At 57.6% G+C, this 6,182-nt stretch overlaps 1 pseudogene; it reads left to right on the forward strand.

Moving 5' to 3' along the window:
• Nucleotides 1-591: 591 nt before the first annotated feature.
• Nucleotides 592-5,940, forward strand: LOC112617488 (annotated as a pseudogene).
• Nucleotides 5,941-6,182: the final 242 nt, after the last annotated feature.

Here is a 6,182-nt window from a genome sequence, read left to right on the forward strand (position 1 = left end):
CCTTCTCCTACCCTGAGGATCAAGCAGTGCCCAAGGGCACAGCCTGGAAAGCTGTGGCCTGTATCACCCACTTCAGGTGCACAGCGGTGTAGAAGCAGGGCTAGGAGATCCCCTGCAGATGTGTGTCTTAGTGAGCCCTCCGCAGGGTGGGCTCTGTGGGTGTTGGGCCAAGTACTTCCCTATCACAAGCTGGTCATAGTTCAGACCAAGCAGTGCAAGGCACGTCCGCTGAGTGCCAGGCACAGTGGTACCCCAGAGGGTGCTCCCACTGTTGGCCTGGCTCGTGCCTCCCGTGGGGAAGGAAAGCCACCAGCCCGGGGCGGGATGTGGTCAGACCTGGAGAATGAATGCTGTGGGTCACCAGCCTTTCCCAACCCTGACCCTTCCTCCTCCACCTAGCAGTGGTTCAGGCCCACTGAGGAGCACTGCTGGTGTGCCTGCTGCTGAAGCACCTGCATGCTTTCAGAAACAACCTGAATCCAGAGCAGACCTCACCCACTCCCATGCCACCAGGTCCCTGGAGGAGTTCAAAGGGTGGGTGACCCTTGTGGTTTCCCGCCACTTTTGTCTCCCCTGCTTTCCCCTCCTCAGCTATTGCCCACAAGGATCTCACCCCAGGGCATAGCGAACAGGGTAAGTCCTCTCCTGCTCACAGAGCACTTGAGGCCTCTGGAGGGCTAGGCAGGTGCCTCATCACCCTGACCAGCAGGCTCCCAGAGCCTCTCTCCCCAGACTGGCCAGAGGCCTCAACATGCTGCCATCTCTAGCTCCTCCCTACTCCTATCAGAAGAGCTGGTGTGGCCCTGACTCCAGGACCACCAAAGTGGGCTGTCTGTGTAGGACTGAGATGAGGAGCATGTGGGAGCTGCAGTGGCTCAGCCGCCTATGTGCTGTCTCCTTGGGATGTTCACTGGCCTCTCTGAACCTTGATTTCTTCCTCTGAGAAACAGGGGCTGAAGCCAACTCTGACCTTCTGGAGATCCCCAGTGCTCTCCCCTGGCAGAGCTGACCCTCCTTGATGGGAGCCCTGGGCTCATCTGTGAGCAGGGCCTCCTTACCGGGCAAGCAGCAGGTGACCCTATTTCCTGCAAGGCCCCGTCCCAACGTTTGTCCAGCAAAAACGACCTTTTCATGCAGCATTGCTTTGGCCACTGGCCCCTGGACACATCGTTCAAAACTCTTGAGTATTGCCGTGTCACACTTGTCTGTGTTCTCTGTCTATCCTAATGAGTGTGGTCCCCTGTTGCAAATGAGAACAAGAGGGCCACATGGTTCTTTTAGTTTCCAAAGCAAACCCTCAGGTACAGGAAAGCCCTGCCTTGTCCCAGCTTTCTGGTGCCAGGCAGGTTCCTACTCTTACCTGTCCAGGGAGCACTGAGCCCCTTGGGCTGGGAAAAGCCCACCCATGGCCACCAACAGAGCCAAACCTCACAGGGCTGTGCACATCTCTCCTGCACCCTCTGGGGTATGGAGGAAGAGCCAGCCTCACCCAGCTGCCAGCTGGGACACGGCCTCCACGCCACCAGAAGATTTGGCCCCCAGCCACTGGGCTCTCAGCTCACACCCCCTCCCACAGGTCCTGGAGATGTGGCTGACCTACCTGCAGCCATGGCAGCATGCTCCGACAAGCAGCCTCCCGGCAGTGACAGTTCCATGGACTCCCGGTGCCTTGGAAAAATAAGCCTCAGCCTCTCTCCTCACAGTCATGTCACTGGCTCCTGAGGATTAATGTTGCTCCTGTGGGCCAGTAAACCAAGCCAGCTGCCTATCCTGGGGTCAGCCTGGCCCTGGCCCCAGTGGTCTCCTGTGGTCTTCTCCCAGGCCTTCCCTAGTGGAGCACAGACCAGCCCTTCTAGACTCAACTTTGCCAGGTCCTAAAACTGCTTTCTCATGGAAGCAGTACACCAATGACCCATCCTGCCCTGTCCCCTCCCACTTCTGGTCCAGATAAACATTCAGCAACACCCAAACTATCCCTTGACCCTCACCTGCACAGAGGAGAGTACAGCAGTGGCCGTCTTGCCCTCATCCCCTGCTTGATCCTCATGGCAGACCTCCAGGCTAACGTGGCACCTGGGGTGCCCACTGACTACTTCTCTTCTTGCCCAAGCCCTTCCCCTTTGGATCCTCTGGGGGATCATCCATTGGCCCCCACAGGCTGAGCCAGCCTCTGCCATGGTGGCCTCATTCCTCTTGGAAACAGGCCTCAGCCTTGCCAAAAAGAGTGTCCTCAGAGGACCTGGGTGTCACCTGCCTCTGGCCTGCTCTCCGTGCCCACCCACAGCCCTCTAAGCTATCATCTATGACATCTTATCACCTTGGCCAGGGAATCTGGAAGTCCAGGGATGAGCAGCGGTCTTATGGGCACGGAGTGGTGCAGCCCCTGCCTCCATCGAGAGGGCTGATCCCAAATTTCCACCTCAGTCCCCAGGGCACACTCTGTCCAGGAGAATCTGCTGATGTACACAAAGCCGTTCGTGGTCTTCCTGCACCGCGAGCTCTGCACAGACTTGGTCAGCCCCAAACATGCACTCATGATGTTCCCAGTGGTCAAAGTCCTTGCCCAGCCCAACAGTGACCGAGATAATCCAGGTAAGTTCTCAGTCTGGGCCCGTCTGGCAGACCCCGACCCAGCCAGACCAGGCCAGGACCTTAGCTGGTGGGTGGCAGGTCTGCAGAAGGGAACCACGTGCTGAGTGGGCCCCAGGAAAGAGTGCTGTGGAGACTCCTGGGACACATCTGCACCCTGAAGTGTGAGACTGGCTGCACCCCCGCCTTCCCTGCAACCACCAGGCACTGAGCGAGGGACTGCAGGTGTGCCCATAGTGGGGAGCTGCACAGTCCAAGCTGTGGCCCCACTTTCTTGCTGGTGACTCGTGGCAGCTGCCTCAGGTGGTGAGCCAGGTCTCTGCTGTGTGTTCATCCTGACTGGGTTGGGCATTGGCTTCTGTCACTCCTCCTGGTGTTTGCCACCTGTAAACACTGCTGGGGGCTCTGTGAGCCACCAGCTACCCCACCCGCCCTCCCCATGTCAGCCACCTACTGCATAGGAGACGCTACAAACCAGGGCCTCAGGATGACACCCCTGAGTCATGGCTCCCCAGACACCTCAGGGACCACCCAAAGTTTTGCAGGCAGCAGCTGGGTACTTGGTGCCCCTGGGTGGGCACCAGGTTCGTCTCCTGCCTTCCAGGTGAGAAGCTGTTCCTGGAGCCAGAGCTTGTCACCCCTCCACTACCAGCACTGACTCTTCACAGCCCCCATGTTCACCAGCAGTTACCTGTCACTGTGGCTGCCAGCAATCACTGATGCGTCCTTCAAGGTGAAGAGCCACGTCTACAGCCTGGAGGACCAGGACTGTCAGCACACTCTGATGTTTATGCCAGAGGCCCACACCCTGGTGAGTGATCACCAGCGCCCATCCTCAGGGACCCTGGAGCCATGGGACTTAACAGTCCCCACAGAGTGCTGTGTTCTGCTGGGAAGGGTCAAGGCTGGGCTTAGGGTTGAGGCTGTATCTCCCTTCCCCCTTTTCAGTAAAGTCTGGTTTTTCCTGATAACAAAGGCAGTGTTGTTCGGAATATTTAACATTTAGAAGATCATCCTTTAGTCTTTAAAAGTTCCCTGGCAGAAGCTGCTCCTCCTGGCACTCAGTGGTCTGGCTGCGGATTGGTCTTGCGGCCCCCGGCCGGCCTACCTGGGTGGCAGCACAGGCCAGTCTGTCAGTGACCTGCCTGCACCTCCCACATAGGCCCTGCGCCTTGCTCAGCTCATTATGCAAACCAAGCACACGGTCAAGTCTATCTTGGACCAGTGTGGAGAATGCCCTACAGCTGCTCCTTCTTGTCCTGACTGGACTTTGGCCCCATGAACCCCAACGGCTCTTACCCAGCCAATGACCTGGACAAGATGGGGCAGCATGGTGTCCAGCAAATAGAGTACCACCTGGAAGTGGCCCTGGAGTACCTGCGCCAGATATTTCCGGTACAAACTATGGCTCTTTTCCGGTACAAACAGCCATCAGGGTTCCCTTCCTCAAAGGATTCGTTCCCCCTCAGCCTGTGATCAGCCAAGTGCCAGACCCAGGCCCCACTCAGATGGAGCCAGTATTGTGGGAGGCAGGGCCACACCCCCATCGCCTTGTTGGCACTGTTAGAGGCCTGTGGGGTGAAGACCACTCCCCTCCCTTCACCTTGATGCTGAGGGCAGAGGCGCTTCTCTCTGGCAACTCTAAGTTCAGCCCACACACTTCACACTCGCCTGGGGCACCACCTAGAATGAGAATGAAAATAAGCAGCTCCTCGAGGGCATCACGGGTGAAGATGGACTCATTCTCCCAGACCTGGGTCAGTACCAGCTGAGAGGTCCCTGTCCCAGAGGTGCATGGGTTGGGCCCTGACCTGTCCCCAGCTCCCTCCTCCCCTCTGAGCAGAGGCAGCTCCGCTCCTCTGAGTTGTGTGTGAGCTGTGTTTTCTGACTTGTCCCTGCAGCCTGGGTTTCTAAATCATCAATGTGCTGTCAAGGTTTGAAATTTTAGTACCAGGGGAACCCAGAGCTGCAGTCCATCTTAGGCTACGAGATTGCCAGCTTGGTCTGTGTGCTCTTCTGGTGGTCGTCTGCCATCGACTGCAATGACTGGGCAGAACGAGCCTGGCTTCTTCAGAGGATTCTGGATGCTCCTGTCCAGGGTGCAGTCCCAGGGTGGCCTGTGGGGGTGGGGCACTGTTGTCCTGTGATGCCACCATCCCAGGCCTCCCTGCCTTGATGCATCAGTTTGCAGGCCAGATGTTGGGTGACTCTGCATTCCTGGGACGACTTCCTCAGCAAGTTTCTGTCTCTACCATCTCACGAGCTTGCGCTGGCCAGCAGGCACCTGGTAAGCCCCATGGGTAGAGACTGGCCACTAGCCACTCCCATGACCCCAGGTTCAGCCTGCACCTCCTGGGTAGCTACCAGATGATGCTCTGGCTGCTGCTGGCCGCCTTTGAGGCCTCCCTGTTCTGAGTTCGGCCCCTCCCTGACACTGCTCCTTGCCCTGGGCTATGTCCTCTATGCCTCAGCCATGAGGCTGCTGACTGAATGGGGAAGCTGCAGCAGCCCTGATGGTACTGGCCGCTGTGTTCAGAGTAGACTGGGGGTACTTGCCACACAGCCCAACCCTTGGGCTTGGGAGGTGATGGGAGCACACCCTCCAGTGACGCTGCACCAGCACCTATGAAAGCCCACCACACTTCAGCAGTGTGAAGTTCTCATCTGCCAGCTGTGGAATGTCAACATCCAGCAGGCCCAAGAGGTGAGGCCCTGGCTGGTGGGGGTGGCTGTGCTGGCTGGCGCTGCTGCGGGCCCCACCATGCTGATGTCCCCGTCTTTCAGCTGCAGTACCTCAAGTCCGAGTAATATTAGTACCGGGGGACCTAAAGCTGCAGCCCAAGGGAAAAGAGCCAGAGGCCCCAGGCGGCCCCAAAGGAGGCTGGATCTAGTTCTTCCAGGTGAGTGTCCAGTCACCCGTGCCTCATCCCTGGGGCCTGTTTGGGGCTCATTGCTGACTCTTCCTTCATCCAGGGACCAAAAAGCCATTCAGTTCCCCAAGGTCTCCACCAAGAGCCTCTCCAAGAAACGATAAGTCCCATGGATGTGGGAACAGCGGGGCAACCCTGCTACCTGGGCCGCAGGGAGGGAGTGGTGGAGGGGTGGCAGCGCAGAAGCAGAGGTGGCCGTGGCCTCACTGGGTCCCAGTGAAGGCCATACAGACCCTACTCCCAGCACGCTCCACTCCTGGGGACACTGAAGGTGACAGTCTCTCTATCCACCCCCAGCCTGCTTCTGAGCCCCAAGCCTGTGGCAGCATGTGCCATTCTGCCCACGCTGAAGCAGACCCTGAAGAACAACTTTGCCAAGTGGCAGAAGAGGCTGCAGGCTCTGCAGAACTGGCACCTGTAACGCTTGGTGCTTTGAGACGCCTGCATCTGTGCCCGCAGCTGGTGAGTGCCAGGCACACCTACCTGCAACTGGAGACTGGCTCTCTCTAGAATTTCCTGATAATTCCACTACTTTTAAACCCAGCTAAATTCCAAGACAGGTAACACTCAAGAAGAAAAAAGGACTTGATCTCTAAACTGACAAAACTGTTTACATTCTAGTATTTTGCTATTTGCTATTCACACAAAAGCATATGATGAAGT

The sequence above is a fragment of the Theropithecus gelada genome, unplaced genomic scaffold, assembly GCF_003255815.1.
Source record: "Theropithecus gelada isolate Dixy unplaced genomic scaffold, Tgel_1.0 HiC_scaffold_2060, whole genome shotgun sequence".
In the NCBI taxonomy this organism is placed as follows: Eukaryota; Metazoa; Chordata; class Mammalia; order Primates; family Cercopithecidae; genus Theropithecus; species Theropithecus gelada.